This window comes from Myxocyprinus asiaticus, chromosome 1 (assembly GCF_019703515.2).
Source record: "Myxocyprinus asiaticus isolate MX2 ecotype Aquarium Trade chromosome 1, UBuf_Myxa_2, whole genome shotgun sequence".
NCBI classification, from domain to species: domain Eukaryota; kingdom Metazoa; phylum Chordata; class Actinopteri; order Cypriniformes; family Catostomidae; genus Myxocyprinus; species Myxocyprinus asiaticus.
Genome location: NC_059344.1, coordinates 21,506,264 through 21,525,078, shown reverse-complemented (window position 1 = coordinate 21,525,078; position 18,815 = coordinate 21,506,264). Strand labels below are relative to the sequence as shown.

The 18,815-nt window shown below is 40.9% G+C and overlaps 1 pseudogene; it reads right to left on the bottom strand.

Moving 5' to 3' along the window:
- Nucleotides 1–334: 334 nt before the first annotated feature.
- LOC127439680 (urea transporter 1-like) overlaps nt 335–18,815 on the bottom strand; it is an 82,444-nt pseudogene continuing 63,963 nt past the window's right edge.

Here is an 18,815-nt window from a genome sequence, read left to right as displayed (position 1 = left end):
TCTAAAGCAAAACGCTAGGCGTGTGTAAGAAATAGATCAATATTCAAAACTTTTTTTAACTAAAAATGTACACTTCTGGCCAGCTATCGTATGCATGTTCACGAGGGTGGAGTTCAAGCTGCCGCTTGTGTGACGTAAACGCGTTGGCATGTCGATATCATCTGATCTCCCGGTTGGTCTGAAATCGGCAGGGAAGATATTTTCACTGCACACCCTCAAAATTTTGAGTGACTTAAAGGGTGTATCGATCAGCCATAGCTTCAGTCGATCAGGATCTTTGATAGGGAATCTGTTTCCTCTTGCGATGATACCCGTGGATGTAATCTAATGTTTTTCAGTAGGTTAAGGCATCCTGGATAAGCACACACAAGCACCATCATTAAAAAGAAACAGATACAAACCTATAGCACAACCAATTCAGCTTCTGTAAAACATTCCTCCACCTCTGTTGTAAACAACACTACACTTCCTTAATATTCGTCTTTCACACTTCAGTTCTCACGTGAACTTGCCAACGCGCTTACGTCACGTAAAAGGCTGCATGATCTCAACCTTTGTGAATGTACACACCACAGCTGGCCTGAAGTGAACATTTTTAGTAAAAAAAAGTTTTCAATATTGATCTATTTCTTATACACACACCTAGCATTTTACTTAAAAAGACATAATTTAATCCACTGGAGTAATATGGATTACTTTAATGATGCCTTTATATGCTTTTTGGAGCTTCGAGATTTTGGCACCCATTCGCATTGTATGGATCTACAGAGCTGAAATATTCAAAAAATCTTGATTTGTGTTCTGTTGCAGAAAGCAAGTCTTTATCTAGGATGGCATGAGTGTGGGTAAATAATGAGAGAATTTTCATTTTTTGGTGAACTAATCATTTAAACATACTGGACAAAATGAGCACTAAACAGTGATCTCTTGTTTACAGCTTTATCTTCTCTAATCCTCATTCTGTTTGCTTTCTCACTGCACCGTGCTTCTAGAGCTCTCCTATTGGTTCACACAAACTTTTGGCTCTGCCTTTGGGGTAATAAAAACTTTATTGAAAGTGTCTTTGTTGCAGCTGTGAATGGCTGGAGGAGCAAAAAGCACAACATTTCTCTTTTGTATTCAGCACAGACACACATTATCTCCCTCCAGCCAGTCATGGACAGTCGCAAAGCAGATATAAAGACTCTTGCAGACATGTGTAATAACTCCTCCAGTGTACCCAATGGGCCCTGCCCTCCACTCCTACAAGACTGATGAATCATGGTGCATCTAACAGAGCTTTTTATAGCTCTTCCTTCGAATGAAAAGATACTCACACTCACATGCTGGTGCGGCTATCCTTGTGAGGACTCTCCATAGACATAATGATTTTTATACTGTACGAACGATAGATTCTATCCGCTAACCCTAACCTTAAACCTGACCCTCACAAAAAACTTCAAAAAAGCATCATTTAGTATGTTTTTTTTTTAAGCGATTTGAATTATGGGGACACTAGAAATGTCCTCATAAACCACATTTATATCAGTTTGTATCCAAAAAAATGTCCTCGTAAACCACTTAAACCTGCCCACACACACACACACACACACACACACACACACACACACACACACACACACACACACACACACACACACACACACACACACAGAGTGTATGCACGTCTGTAAACACATTCAACAATATGCCTTCTGATCTTTAACCAACAGCCTTATTTAATGGCCATGGCAATCAAAAAAACATTAAATTAATACTTTTGCACCATTGATGAAGTTTTATTTGAGTGATTTTGCTATAGTTTTTGTGCTTTGGTACACTTGCAAAAGGCTTTTGATTTTGCATGTTAACATATTCTGAGTCATCCATTTTAAGAGCACGTTTTAATGTTGAATTTGTAATATTTACAATGAAAGGCCTCAGCCTAGGTAGTAATTCTTTGCATTTAATGTTTTTAAGGATTATGGTACATACAGTGAAACTGAACTTTTTTGTAATAATGGAATGAAAAGTGTTAACAGCATCATTAAAATCTCTCATTTCTCACAAAATATCTCTTGTTGTGTGTGTGTGTCCCTCATACAGGTGCATCTCAATAAATTAGAATGTCGTGGAAAAGTTCATTTATTTCAGTAATTCAACTCAAATTGTGAAACTCGTGTATTAAATAAATTCAATGCACACAGACTGAAGTATTTTAAGTCTTTGGTTCTTTTAATTGTGATGATTTTGGCTCACATTTAACAAAAACCCACCAATTCACTATCTCAAAAAATTAGAATACATCATAAGACCAATAAAAAAAAACATTTTTAGTGAATTGTTGGCCTTCTGGAAAGTATGTTCATTTACTGTTTATGTACTCAATACTTGGTAGGGGCTCCTTTTGCTTTAATTACTGCCTCAGTTCGGCGTGGCATGGAGGTGATCAGTTTGTGGCACTGCTGAGGTGGTATGGAAGCCCAGGTTTCTTTGACAGTGGCCTTCAGCTCATCTGCATTTTTTGGTCTCTTGTTTCTCATTTTCCTCTTGACAATACCCCATAGATTCTCTATGGGGTTCAGGTCTGGTGAGTTTGCTGGCCAGTCAAGCACACCAACACCATGGTCATTTAACCAACTTTTGGTGCTTTTGGCAGTGTGGGCAGGTGCCAAATCCTGCTGGAAAATGAAATCAGCATCTTTAAAAAGCTGGTCAGCAGAAGGAAGCATGAAGTGCTCCAAAATTTCTTGGTAAACGGGTGCAGTGACTTTGGTTTTCAAAAAACACAATGGACCAACACCAGCAGATGACATTGCACCCCAAATCATCACAGACTGTGGAAACTTAACACTGGACTTCAAGCAACTTGGGCTATGAGCTTCTCCACCCTTCCTCCAGACTCTAGGACCTTGGTTTCCAAATGAAATACAAAACTTGCTCTCATCTGAAAAGAGGACTTTGGACCACTGGGCAACAGTCCAGTTCTTGTTCTCCTTAGCCCAGGTAAGACGCCTCTGACATTGTCTGTGGTTCAGGAGTGGCTTAACAAGAGGAATACGACAACTGTAGCCAAATTCCTTGACACGTCTGTGTGTGGTGGCTCTTGATGCCTTGACCCCAGCCTCAGTCCATTCCTTGTGAAGTTCACCCAAATTCTTGAATCGATTTTGCTTGACAATCCTCATAAGGCTGCGGTTCTCTCGGTTGTGCATCTTTTTCTTCCACACTTTTTCCTTCCACTCAACTTTCTGTTAACATGCTTGGATACAGCACTCTGTGAACAGCCAGCTTGAATGTTTGTGGCTTACCCTCCTTGTGAAGGGTGTCAATGATTGTCTTCTGGACAACTGTCAGATCAGCAGTCTTCCCCATGATTGTGTAGCCTAGTCAACCAAACTGAGAGACCATTTTGAAGGCTCAGGAAACCTTTGCAGGTGTTTTGAGTTGATTAACTGATTGGCATGTCACCATATTCTAATTTTTTGAGATAGTGAATTGGTGGGTTTTTGTTAAATGTGAGCCAAAATCACCACAATTAAAAGAACCAAAGACTTAAACTACTTCAGTCTGTGTGCATTGAATTTATTTAATACACGAGTTTCACAATTTGAGTTGAATTACTGAAATAAATGAACTTTTCCACGACATTCTAATTTATTGAGATGCACCTGTATATTAACATCTGTGTTGGCTTCAGACCATTGGTTGCGTGAGTGTAAGTTCAGTTCTGGTGATTTTACTTGTCTAATGGGGATTCGGTGTTCTCTGAGGTTTTTCCCAGTTAGCAACAGCATCAGAGTTCCTGTCAGGGTGGCAGCCCAACTGGATGCTGGGAGACCTACCTGTACAGGGGTAGAGGTATAAAGATATAAACTGAACACAGAGATGAAACCTAGAGGGTCTAAAAGAGTTGATATGCATAAAATGTGTGTGTGTGTGTGTACTCACAACTGCTAGCAGGTTGCTTAATGCAATGTCAGCATATGCTGAAAGAATGGCTGCAGAGAAGGAATAATTTAGTGGTGGAAAATTTTAAATAACACTACCAAGGTTTATGTTTGTGCATCACTCACCACTTGCTATAGATAAGAGGTGTGTTCTCCCACTAAAGATGAATCCAGCTCCCATGCCCCTGCAGCCCAGTGCACCATTACACCCTGAGAGTCCAAAGTACAGAAAGCCCTGCTGCACTGACAGAGAGAGACCTACAGGGGTCAACAGAGAGAGAGAGAGAGTGAGAAAGTGAGTCTGTTGAATTATTGACCTGTCTATGTTCAGAATGGATTACTGGCTTAGCTACTGTGTACAGTACTGCCTACTTTTCTATGTGGCTCTGTTGGGTAGCATACTAACATAGCTCTTACAATGCACGGTGTGCAGTTGTTCTGTTTGCATGGAATAACCCGATGACTCATACTACCTTGAGAAATATGAGCTGCGTCGGAGGCTTTAGGAGAGCAGCAAGACACGTCTGAATCCAATATTAGCATCTGTCTAATAAGATACCTTTATCTTGTCAGTTTTTGAAGGCTGTTTAGAACCAACCTTCGATGCCTTTATCCCCGAGTATCCCTTTAAAGGTGCACTCATTATTTTTTTCCTTATTAAAAAAGTTTAACTCTTAAAGACATGAACTTTAATTTTGCAATATATGTAGGAAATCATGTCCACTCATATCAGTAACCTTATTCACCTTGTGAGCCAGAGAAACCAGCATGCAGCCATCTTGAAAATGTTGTCTCAGAACTTCCGTTCTAGCGGTTCTACAACCCCAATTCCGAAAAAGTTGGGACAGAATGAAAAATGCTAAAAAAAAGAAAAGAAAAAAAAATTGAGTGATTTTTAAATTATATTCACCCTTTGCTATATTGAAAACACTACAACTACACATTATATGATGTTTTACCTTGTGAATTCAGACTCCAAAAAATTTGGGACAGTCAAGTGTTTACCACTGTGTAACATCACCATTTCTTCTAATAACACTTATTAAGCATTTAGGCACTGTAGACACAAGTTTGTTAAGTTTAAAAAGTGGAATTTTCCCCCATTCATCCATTATGCAGGTCTTCAGCTGCACATCTGTACGGTGTCTTCATTGCCATTTGGTGTGCTTCATAATGCACCACACATTCTCAATTGGAGATGTTCAGGACTGCAGGTAGGCCAATCTAGCACCCGCACTCTCTGTTTGTTCGGCCAGTATGTCCTGCTGAAAATTCCGGGACGTCCATGGAAAAGACGGTGCTGGATGGCAGTATATGCGGCTCCAAAATTTGTACACATCTGTCTGCTTTAATGTTGCCCTCAAAGATGTGCGAGTTACCCATGCCATGGACACTAACACACCCCTGACCCATACAGACACTGGCTTTTGGACCTGACGCTGATAACAGCTTGGATGGTCCTTTTCCTCTTTGTCCCAGAGAACACAACTGTGTTTTTCAAAAACTATTTGAAATGTGGACTCTTCAGACCAAAAAATAAAAATCAAAATCACAGTTCCACTGTTCTACTTTCCATCTAAGATGAGACCGAGCCCAGAGAAGTCGGCAGTGGTTCTGGACAGTGTTGATGTAGGGCTTCTGCTTTGCATAGTAAAGTCTTAACTTGCATCTGTGGATGCAGCGGCGAGTGGTGTTGACTACCAAAGATTTACTAAAGTTATCCCAAGCGTTCATGATATCCATTACAGATGAATGATGTTTTTTAAGTCAGTGATGTCTGAGGGATCAGAGATCACATGCATTTAGAAGTGGTTTTCATTTTACCCTTTACGCACTGAGATTTGACCAGACTCCTTGAAACTTTTAACTATATTGTGCACTGTAGATGGTGAAATGCCCAAAATCCTTCCAATCTGCCTTTGGGGAACATTGTTCTCAAAGTGCTGAATCATTTGCTGAAGAATCTGTTGGCAAATTGACAAGTCTCGAATGATTCTAGGCTGTTTTTGGAGGCTCCTTATATACTATGACACGATTGCCTCACCTGTTTAACATCTCCTGTTTCACATCACCTTATTTTAACTCATCAAATTGTTATTAGTCTTAAATTGCCCCTGTCTCAACTTTTTTGGAGCGTGTTGCAATCATCTGATTTGAAATTACTGTACACAAAAAAATAATAAAAAAAAAATAAAAAAAAAGAAATTCACAAAGTAAAACATCATATAATGTTAAGTTGTAGTGTTTTCAATATAGCAAAGGGTGAATATAATTTACAAATCACTCCTTTTTGTTTTTATTAGCATTTTTCATACGGTCCCAACTTTTTTGGAATTGGGGTTGTATATACAATCGATATCTATGGTGTTGATGTCATTAGCTAGCAAAGTGGATTTACAGGTTATAGGGTTGTCAAGAACTATCATGAGTATTTTAGTATTCAGGGGATGTTATAACAACTGGAAGCAGACCGGGGAAATTTTAAAACAAGAGTACTTAATTACTACTCGCTTAATCTCAGTAACCGTCCTGTTATTTGACACTTTCAATCTTTGATTAAACTAATCATGGCTGACTGTGAATCCTAAATTTCTACAATGCCATCTAAATGTGTGAAAGTGTATGTTTTATTTTATATTCCATTTACAACTATTTTAATCACATTTAAGCCTCTAAAAAATGTAGGGAGACCAATTAATTTTAAAAAGTACAGTTGTCATTTTCTTTCATGTTAAACTTGCATGTGTAAAATACAAGCTGTCACTGTGGGAAATTTCATATCAACTACACATTTTAACACAAATTATTAACAAGTTGAAACCTAAAAATTAAGCAGAATTACATGTATAACAATGAAACACTTGCCTTATGAAAAAGTGCAGTGTGTCATAGCTGTTTGAATGTGATCTACCAGGTCCAATTTACCTCCGCAGGAGTTGAAAAAAAGAACATTTAGAATGACAGAAAAAACACCTCACTAGCATTTTCACTTAGAAAAGGTGTGCTGTAGACACACACCATCAACTCTTGGGGAAAATTACTTTCTGTGCTCCCACACGTAATCCATTTTGATCACTCTTCTTAGTAGCTTCAATACAAACAGGAAGTTAGATGACAAAATTTGGAAGAGCGGATCGCGGAAAAGGGCCAGAGTTGAATAAAAGCTGTTTTATTCTACAATAAGAGGGTCTGCACTCTGCACATGGGGGCTGCCATGCCCATGTTAGAATCACATGACCACTAAAACTCCTAAAAGTGGTGTTTCCTGTAATCTCAAAACTGCTTCTTAATATTATTAACTCCTCATTATCCTTAGGGCATGTCCCAAGAAACTTTAAACTGGCAGTTATCAAACCGCTTATCAAGAAACCGCAGCTTGATCCAGGAGAACTGGCTAATTATAGACCGATTTCAAATCTCCCATTTATGTCGAAATTACTAGAAAATGTAGTGTCCTCCCAACTATGTTAATTTTGACAGAGAAGTGGTATATATGAAGAATCTCAGTCAGGATTTTGACCCTATCATAGTGCAGTACAGAGACTGCATTTATCAGAGTTACAAATGACTTACTATTATCATCTGATCACGTCTGCATTTCTCTTCTAGTGCTCTTAGATCTTAGTGCTGCCTTCGACACCACAGATCATTACATTCTCTTTGATAGACTTGAGAATTATTTTGGCATTTGTGGACAGGCATTAGCTTGGTTTAGGTCCTATCTCTCTGACTGCTACCACTTTGTCTGTGTAAAAGAGGAACTGTCAGATCAAATTAAAGTATGGAGTGCCACAGGGATCAGTTTTAGGGCCTCTGCTTTTCTCCCTATATATACTCCCCCAAGGAAACATTATCAGGAACCATGGAATTAGTTTTCACTGTTATGCCGACGATACCCAACTTTATATTTCTTCGAAACCCAATGAAAGTTTCACAATTTTCCAAATTAGCAGTGTATAATTGATATCAAAGAGTGGATGGCTAGAAATTTCCTTCTACTTAAGTCCGATAAAACAGAGGTACTAATTATTGAAACAAAAACCTAAAAAAATAAGATGCTAAAATATAATCTGACTCTTGATGGATGTACTGTAACGTCAACTTCTACAGCCAAAAATTTAGGTGTAAAATTTGATAGCAATCTAACCTTTGAAAAACAAATTTCCAATATTTGTAGAACTGCTTTCTTCCACCTCAGAAATATTGCTAAGTTATGACACATGCTATCTGTTTCTAATGCCGAAAAACTAATTAATGTGTTCATTATTTCAAGACTAGATTATTGTAAAGTATTACTAGGTGAATGTCCTGCAGGTTTAATAAATAAACTTCAGTTGGTTCAAATGCAGCAGATAGAGTGCTAACTAAAACCAAGAAATATGATCATATCAGTCCCATTTTATCGGCGTTACATTGGCTACCTGTTAAGTTTCATATTAATTTTAAAATTCTGTTAATTACTTTGAATTCCTTTGAAGCTTTGAATAGTTTAGCTCAAAAGTACTTAAGTAACATTCTATCACACTATAATCCATCACGCGGCAGCTCTGTGTGTGTGTTTATGTTGCTGTGTTTTCAGTTTGATGTTCTGTTTGATTAAAGTATTGTTGATTCTTAATTCGGTTTCTGAATCCTCCTTTCCCGAACTGTTACACTGGTGCCGAAACCCAGGGAGAACTCGCCGCTGCCATCTGCTGGAAAGTGGAGGAGCCGCTGTCATCTGCCAGAAGCAGGAGGAACCATTGCCATCCACCAGGGGACGGAGGAGTCGCTGCAGTCTGCCAGGAGCCGGAGGAACCGCTGCCGTCCACCATGAAGCGGAGGAACCATCCAGACTGGCTTGCCCCCCCCCCCCCCATCTTGTTTCCAGGGAAAGGGAACAGGATGGAATGAAGGAGGGGGGGAGAGAGAATATTATATCCACACAGCTTTTTAGAGATGTGTTAGGCTCGATGGGTCCATCTGTTTTGGCCATTATGAATAGCTCATTAAGCACTGCCGTTGTTCCTTCCAGCCTTAAGCAAGCAGTGATTCTGCCTCTTCTTAAGAAACCAAATCTTGATCCTACCAACTTTAACAACTTTTGACCTATCTCTAAAATGCCTTTTTTATCGAAAGTTCTTGAGAAGATTGTCTTTTCACAGCTTTCCTCATTTTTAGCAGAATATAATATTCTTGATAAATTCCAATCTGGGTTTAGACCCCGTCATAGTACCAAAACCGCTTTTCTTAAAGTGACAAATGACCTTTTGCTTACTTTGGATTCTGGTAGCTCAGCGATTTTAATTTTGCTTGATCTAACTGCGGCATTTGCTACAGTTCATCATAGCATCCTTTTAGACCGCTAAAAGCAGGAGATTGGTATTAGTGGCACAGCCACTAGGGGCCATCATTGGTTTACCTCCTATCTTTCAGACAGGATCCTGGCAGTTAGAATTGGCAACCACTCATCTCCCCCTGCGCATTTCTCCATTGGCTTGCCTCAAGGTTCCATTTTAAGCCCTATTTTATTTTCATTGTATATGTTATCTTTGGGTTCTGTTTTTAAGAAAAATCCTATTTCTTATCATTGCTATGCCGACAATACACAGCTGTACATTCCACTGCATCCTGATGATGGCCCCTATGTACAGGTGCATCTCAATAAATTAGAATGTCGGGGAAAAGTTCATTTATTTCAGTAATTAAACTCAAATTGTGAAACTCGTGTATTAAATAAATTCAATGCACACAGACTGAAGTAGTTTAAGTCTTTGGTTCTTTTAATTGTGATGATTTTGGCTCACATTTAACCAAAACCCACCAATTCACTATCTCAAAAAATTAGAATATTTTGACATGCCAATCAGCTAATCAACTCAAAACACCTGCAAAGGTTTCCTGAGCCTTCAAAATGGTCTCTCAGTTTGGTTCACTAGGCTACACAATCATGGGGAAGACTGCTGATCTGACAGTTGTCCAGAAGACAATCATTGACACCCTTCACAAGGAGGGTAAGCCACAAACATTCATTGCCAAAGAAGCTGGCTGTTCACAGAGTGCTGTATCCAAGCATGTTAACAGAAAGTTGAGTGGAAGGAAAAAGTGTTGAAGAAAAAGATGCACAACCAACCGAGCGAACCGCAGCCTTATGATTGTCCAGCAAAATCGATTCAAGAATTTGGGTGAACTTCACAAGGAATGGACTGAGGCTGGGGTCAAGGCATCAAGAGCCACCACACACAGACATGTCAAGGAATTTGGCTACAGTTGTTGTATTCCTCTTGTTAAGCCACTCCTGAACCACAGATAACGTCAGAGGCGTCTTACCTGGGCTAAGGAGAAGAAGAACTGGACTGTTGCCCAGTGGTCCAAAGTCCTCTTTTCAGATGAGAGCAAGTTTTGTATTTCATTTGGAAACCAAGGTCCTAGAGTCTGGAGGAAGGGTGGAGAAGCTCATAGCCCAAGTTGCTTGAAGTCCAGTGTTAAGTTTCCACAGTCTGTGATGATTTGGGGTGCAATGTCATCTGCTGGTGTTGTGTTTTTTGAAAACCAAAGTCACTGCACCCGTTTACCAAGAAATTTTGGAGCACTTCATGCTTCCTTCTGCTGACCAGCTTTTTAAAGATGCTGATTTCATTTTCCAGCAGGATTTGGCACCTGCCCACACTGCCAAAAGCACCAAAAGTTGGTTAAATGACCATGGTGTTGGTGTGCTTGACTGGCCAGCAAACTCACCAGACCTGAACCCCATAGAGAATCTATGGGGTATTGTTAAGAGGAAAATGAGAAACAAGAGACCAAAAAATGCAGATGAGCTGAAGGCCACTGTCAAAGAAACCTGGGCTTCCATACCACCTCAGCAGTGCCACAAACTGATCACCTCCATGCCACGCCGAATTGAGGCAGTAATTAAAGCAAAAGGAGCCCCTACCAAGTATTGAGTACATATACAGTAAATGAACATACTTTCCAGAAGGCCAACAATTCACTAAAAATGTTTTTTTTATTGGTCTTATGATGTATTCTAATTTTTTGAGATAGTGAATTGGTGGGTTTTTGTTAAATGTGAGCCAAAATCATCACAATTAAAAGAACCAAAGACTTAAACTACTTCAGTCTGTGTGCATTGAATTTATTTAATACACGAGTTTCACAATTTGAGTTGAATTACTGAAATAAATGAACTTTTCCATGACATTCTAATTTATTGAGATGCACCTGTAAATATTAATAAGTGTCTTGAGGATGTAAAATGTTGGATGGCTAGGAACTTTCTCCACTTAAATGAGAGCAAAACTGAAATTGTTGTTTTTGGTTCTCTTAGCACCGCCCCTCGAATTTCTAACTATATGGGGTCTTTCTCCGGAGCTGTTTGCCCTTATGCAAAATAGTCACGCTTAAAACGTAAAGGTGATTTTGCCTTCTCGATAGCTGGTCCCAGGCTGTGGAATAAGTTACCATTGAGTATTAGATCAGCTCCCAATCTCTATGCTTTTAAATTAGCCCTGAAGACTCACTTTTATACACTGGCTTTTGAGTCTCATTCAAAAGGGGATTAAATAATTGTTTTATCTTAGCTTGTGTATTATTTTATTTCTGCTTTCTATTGTTGAAATAATCTTTGTACAGCACTTTGAAATACATTAGTTGTATTAGAAATGTGCTTTATAAATAAAGTGTGACCTTGACCTTGACCTTGACTCTCTCTCTGTGTGTGTGTGTGTGTGTGTGTGTGTGTGTGTGTGTGTGTTTATGTTGCTGTGTTTTCAGTTTGATTAAAGATTTGTTGTTTGTTACTCCGGCTCCCGCATCCTCCTTTCCCGAACTGTTACATACACATTGTGTGCATTTGGAAAATTTTGTAAATTGTCAGAAAACCATACAGTAAATGCGCATACTGTGCCCAGTATACACACTAGATACTGCAGAAATCATAGGAGTAGCATGATAGTATGTTACTATCATAGCCCATGTCTCCAATGTTCATGTAGCCTAGTATTTACAATATTAACCTACTACTATACATGCAAGCATACACCTGTTTATTTTACACACATTAATAGAGTTTCATTGCATACAAGAAGGTATTATGGTATTATGCATCTGATACTGTATAATGTATTCTTGATAGACCTGTTTTAATTTTCATGATATGGTTCTTGGTTGTAGTTCTGATTCTGATCAGAAGGTAGCAGCATATGTGCATGAAAGAATAGTCTATTCATCTTTAGTTCCTACCCCCATGTTCCTGACCAACCCTTCAGGCCTCACTAACCACCCGCCTTTCCCTGGAGCTTTCTTTTACTGTTGCACCTCCTTCTTTCTCTAATGGTATTTCCCCCTCTAGACAATCCTTTTCCTCTCCTTCACTTCTCTATTCAATAAACACACACACACACACACACACACACACACACACACTGTGAACCACTCCCTCAGAAGTTTTACATATGGTATGTGCACACTCACACACTTTTAATTTACAGTACTGTCATTCAGTAATCAACCTTCAGAGAACGCTATGCTCACCATTCCCTTAATTTACTCCATTTAGATGTACAGATACCTTCAGAGCATGGAATAGATCACAAAAGCACCTGCTCTCTCAGACATGGCCCTGCTGACATTTCAAACCAAGAAACATGAAATGTCACATTCACCGTTCATTTTTCACAATAGTCATGCAGTCATATAAAACTGATTGCAGAGGCCAGGCAAGAGAGTGGAAATGCACTTAAAACTGAAAAATCTGATTCCATGTTTCACTTTGCACTTTGGGGACTCTCTGTGTTACATAGTGGAGTGCACCTTTAAAACTCAGGAAGACAATAAAAAAGCTTGAAAATCCAGCAGCAAGAAGGACACATCCAGAATTCTCTACTTCTCTCTATGGTGGGTTAAGAGGCTTCAATATGATCACACAGGAAATCATGTCAAGTTGCTTCCCGAAAGTTCATGTACCCTGAAATCAAGCCCATTCAGACAATTTTCTGACAAGCACCATCCCCTTTTAGACATTTTTGCATTCACTGAAGTGTGAACACATTTCCCTACTGATAGTGCTACTGATAGGGTGTTGCGTGAACAACCTTCAAGACACAGATTCCTGTCCCATGGGAACCAGGAAGTAATTGTGTTCACAAACAACGGTGAGAGAGATTCAGAGGTTGCATTTTCACTCTAAAATTAAGTTTTTACTCCACTGATGGTTAGGTTTAAGATTGGGTTTAGTGGTAGGGTTAATTAAATATGGATTCTGCTGACTGTATTACATCATTCACAACTAAAAGTACAACTTGCTTTTGGTGCCAATCTGTGGACATTTCACCTGGAAACTAGAGATCACACATGCCCAAACATTCAACAACACTTCCAGCTTCAGCCACTGGGGGCAGTGATTTGAATTTCAGTAAGCACAGACCGATTTCAGCAGCAAAAATTTTGAACTAGTGTTGCCATATTTACTGTGTTCAACCTGGAGGCTTTTACCTATTTATTATCTATTTATTCTCTCTTTCTCTTAGATATTTGTCTCCTTTTTATAAATGAATGTCTTTTTCTTTTAATAAATCAGTTTTCATGGCTGTGTTTCCCTCTAATAGCATGTTCAAAGCTTTACTTGTATCAAGTTGTTGCAAATTTGAAAGTATAAATGAGACAGTAATTGCAAAAAATATTATTTTATACGAAAAAGGTGTGTTTTCTGTGGTGTTTCTGTGTGATTAATGACTGGACTGTGACTTGTGTGGGATTTGGAGTATAGATGCAAAGGATGCCCACACATAACCACATACTATAGATGAACACACATATACAACCTTCAGTGCCGCAGGATTCAATTTCAGGGTGAGAGGTCTTCATTTACTATGCAAAAGCAGTGAATCATAAGACAAGCAATATTTATTTTGGCGCTACCACAACTCTTTCTATGATGCAGAGTTAATAAAAGCATACAGTAATGAGGGCACCTCATTACGCATATGTGTGTGCGGGATAATCAGCTGTCTGTTAAATCTGTCTGTTGTTTGTGAACCCATGCTAACTTCAGTGTGTTTACACGATGAGTCTGTCACGGTTCTGGTAAGCCCGCAGGTTTGTTTTTTTTGTTTTGTCATTTTCTCTCCCTCGTGTTTCGCAGGCGCTCGACTGGCATGATCAGCGTTTCCATGGTAACGTTCATTGTTCTCAGGGCGGCGCCAATCATGTCACTGATTGCTTGTCGAGCAACACCTGTTCCAGCCTGATTGCACTCCCAACATATGCCCTGATGTTTCTCTGATTCTTTGCCAGATTATTATGCTAAATTGAGTACTAACCTCACTCTCCATGTCTAGCTGGTCCTGTCTTGTCACTCTGTTGGTTTGCCCGTGTTGTTCGGGTTGTGGTTTGCCTTTCAGTCTTCACTGAGTTCAGCCTGGCAATCCACAAAGGAGTTCCACTCTATACCCGTGTGCCGGGGATCTACACTTCTGCTGTTGCTCGTATTGTCCGCTGGACATCTCTCTCATTGCCAGACTTCTACGGAGGATTCTGCCAAGCTCCTCCTGATTTCCACGACGCACACACTCCGCTGATGAACACACTACTCTCTACTCTGCATGGTGGCGCATTACTGACTTTATTAATAAATATTTTTGGAACTGTTACCTCTGCTCCTGGGTCATTCTGTCCAGCATCTACACATTACAAAATAATCTGGCTACAACATAGACCCAGCGGAGGATTCCACTCTTTGCTCCACCCTTTCTCAGGGATGTCAGCAAGACCAGATCGCTGCCAGGCTTTGGAGGCGATGGCCTCACGTCTCACCTATCTCACCTCCTATGTGCAACAACTCCACCCATCTCCGACTCCTGAATCTCCGCAAGAGGTTTCCTCACCAGCCCCTGTGTATTCTGGATGTTTTGAAGCCTGCATTCCTTATCCTACCCGGTATTCAGGTGAGGCTGAATCCTGCAGCGCATTCATCTCACAGTGTTCCCTGTTCTTTATGTTGCAACCCTCCACGTTCACCTCAGACACCATGAAGGTGGCTTGTGTCATTACACTCCTCACCAGTAGGGCTGGTGAATGGGGCACTGCTATGTGGGACAACCGACATCCCTGCTGCACTTCATATCAGATATTTATTTCAGAGCTCCGCCGAGTGTTTGATCGCTCGGCTCAAGGTCTGGAGGCGTCGAGGATTTTGTCTAGACTCTCCCAAGGAGATCGACGTGTTGTGGATTATGCAATCGAGTTTTGCACTTTTGCTGCTTCTTGTGAATGGAATGATCATGTTATGAGAGATCGCTTTCTGCACGGGCATTCTGATGACATTTTGGATGAGATTTATTCATTGCATTTACCTCCACACTTCAATGATTTGGTGGATTTGGCTATTCGAGTCGATCAACGCCTCGCTCTACATCGCCATCACCACTGATGCCGCTTTCCGCCTGCTATGGCGGTAGATCATCCTGCCCACTCTGCCTTGTCAGCCTACTCGCCAGAACCTCGGCCTGATCATGAACCCATGCAAGTCACCAGGACTCAAATCTCTTATTTTGGACTGTGTCTACATTGTGCTGCCGTGGGTCACCTTGCTGCCACCTGTCCATTAAAAGACATCGCTCGTCGGTAGGAGATGGGTTACTGGCGAGCGCAACACCTTTGGATAAATCCCCTGGACTTTGGACACCTCTTCAGGCTCAGCTGCAGTTTGGATCGGCCTGTCATAATGTTTCTGCTTTGATTGACTCCGGCGCTGAAGGTACCTGGACCTTGAATTAGCATCCAAATAGCGACTTCCCACATTTCGGCCTGATGAACCTATCCATGCCTATACCCTGAGCGGAACACCACTGTCCGTCATCACTCATTTCACTGAGCCGGTCACGTTTATCTCTGGGAATCATATGGAACAGTTGTCATTCTTCCTTATCCTGTCTCCATCAGCTCTGGTAGTGTTGGGGCATCCTTGGTTGGTAAAGCACAACCCACACATTGATTGGTCAACCAACACTGTTCTTGCTTGGAGTCCTTATTGTCTGTCACACTGTCTTAACTCTGCTGTTTCCCCTGTCCAGTCTTGTGTTTCATTGCAGGATAACTCAGCGGACTTATTCGGAGTGCTGTCAACATACCTTGATCTGAGGGTGGTGTTCAACAGGTCCCACGCTGCGACCCTTCCTCCTCATCACCCATACGACTCTGCTATCGAACTGCACCCTGGCAATTCTCCACCACGGGGACAGCTGTATTTGCTCTTGACTCCTGAGAGGGAGGTCATGAACAGGTACATCAATGATTCTCTGGCAGCCGGTCTCATTTGCCCTTCCTCCTCGCTGGCGGGGGCAGGGTTCTTCTTCGTGGAGAAGAAGGATGGCTTGCTTAGACCTTGTATAGATTATCAGGGGCTGAATGACATCATGGTAAAGAATCGTTATCCTTTGCCGTTGATGTCCTTAGCCTTCTAACTCTTGCAGGGAGTGTCCGTCTTTATGAAGTTGGACCTACGCAACGCTTGTTACCTTGTCCAAATTAGGGAGGGAGATGAGTGGAAGATGGCAATTAACATCCATAGGGGGCACTTTGAATATTTGGTTATGCCTTTCGGATTGGTCAACACCCCTGCCGTCTTCCAGGGGCTCATGAATGACGTGCTTCGAGACATGGTCGATCAGTTCGTGTTCATTTATCTAGACGATATTCTGATCTTCTCTCAGAATATCCAGGATCAGCATGTCAGGCAGGTGCTCCAGCAACTGTTAGAGAATCAGCTTTTTGTCAAGGTGGAGAAGTGTGCTTTTCATGTACAGTCGATTCTGTTTCTGGGGTTCATCGTTTCATTTGAGGGAGTGCGCATGGACCCGACTAAGGTAAAGGCTGTTTCCGATTGGCCAACCCCAGATTCTTACAAAGCCTTGCAGAGGTTTCTGGGGTTTGCTCATTTTTATTGGATGTTTATTACGAATTACAGTCAGCTTGTCACACCTTTGACGGATCTCACCTCCATACGCACTGATTTTTTTTGGCCCCCGGTAGCCGATGATGCTTTTTCAAAATTAAAGAAGCAGTTTTCTACTGCACCTATTCTAATTATTCCCGATCCCACAAATGAGTTTTTGGTGGAGGTGTCCGAAGTTGGTGTCGGAGCAGTCCTGTCCCAGCACTCCCCCTCAGATGGAAAGATGTATCCATGTGATTTTTTTTTCACATCGTTTAACCCCAGCTGAACGAAATTACGACATCGGCAACTGAGAATTATTGGCTGTCCGGTTGGCATTGGGCAAGTGGCATCACTGGTTAGAGGGTTCGGGAGTACCTTTCGTGGTCTGGATAGATCATAAGAACCTAGAATATATTTATAACGTCAAACATCTCAACTCTAGGCAGCCCCACTGGGCATTATTTTTCACACAATTACATTTTGTTCTGTCGTATCGCCCGGACTCTAAAAACATCAAGCCTGATTCTCTCTCTATGTTTTGAAGTCGAGACCTCCACTGTCCCACTGGATACATTCTACCCTCCACTCGCGTGGTGGGCATGGTATCCTGGAAGGTGGATTCTAAAGTCTGCATGTCGCTTGTCATCCTTGGGTGACAATTTAAGTCACATTTTTGGGCAGAGTTCTGCTGACAGCTGGGGGCTACAGTGAGTTTGTCCTCTGGGTTCCATCCCCAAACAAATGGGCAAGCTGAGTGGGTGAATCAGGAGCTGGATAAAGCTCTACATTGTGTGGCCTCCCATAATCCATATTCTTGGAGCGATCATTTAGTCTGGGTCGAGTATGCCAATAACTCCTTGCAGTCATCGTCTACATGGTTATCACCCTTCCAGTGCAGCCTCGGTTACCATCCCCCTCTGTTCCCCGCACAAGAACCCGATCCAGGTTCGACTGTCATGGTTCTGGTAAGCCCACAGGTTTGTTTTATTTGTTTTGTCATTTTCTCTCCCTCATGTTTCACAGGTGTGCTCGACTGGCATGATCAGCATTTCTGATCCCTCTGCTACTGGGTCATTCTGTCCAGCACCTACACATTACAGAGTCATGTAGACAGGACAGCATGAACAGTCTGCCTGCTAAACTAACACCAGATCTAAGTATCAGTGAACCACACTTCATGATTCTTAATAAGATTTTTAGGCGTTTAACTAATTTAGTGAAATCTCTGTGCAAGCAAATATGTAACACCTTTACCATGATTGCTCTATTACAACTGTTCTTACAATACAACTAAATCACTACTGGAACTAAAAACTAAATTGTTACATTTTCTGAAGACATTGCAAGTTCAGTTGTGACAACTCTAAGAAGAATATATGGTGTTAAAGGAGCTGTAAGCAATTTTTTATGGAATGCTTTGATGTGCTTTCTGGCTGTCAATAATTTTGCATGTAGCAGTTGAAGCGAATCATTCAGGTTAAAGGGTTAGTTCACCCAAAAAGCGATTTATTTAAAGTCAATAAAGTTTTAATTATCGATTTATTTTTACACAAACCTATCGATTTGCTTGAGAAGACATTAATTGATCGACTGAAGCCATGTGGATTAATTTTATGCTGCCTTAATATGCCTTTTGGACCATCAAACAGCCAGCAGCCTGATGCACCCATTTACATGCATTGTATGGACATACAGACAACAGAGCTGAAATCTGCTTATAAAATCTTCATTTCAGTTCTGCTGAAGAAGGAAAGTCACACACATCTGGGATGGCTTAAAGGTAAGTAAATCATGAGAGGATTTTCATTTTTGAGAGAACTAACCCTTTAAATGCCTTATTCAGATTCATAACAGCCATCAGCTGAGGGTGCTATTTTGCTACTGCTGTGTTTGACAATCTTGAGAAGACACATTGCTGCTCAGTGACGGCCTCGCCAATACAACTGTATCTTTAAAGGGCGGGTTTTGGAAAG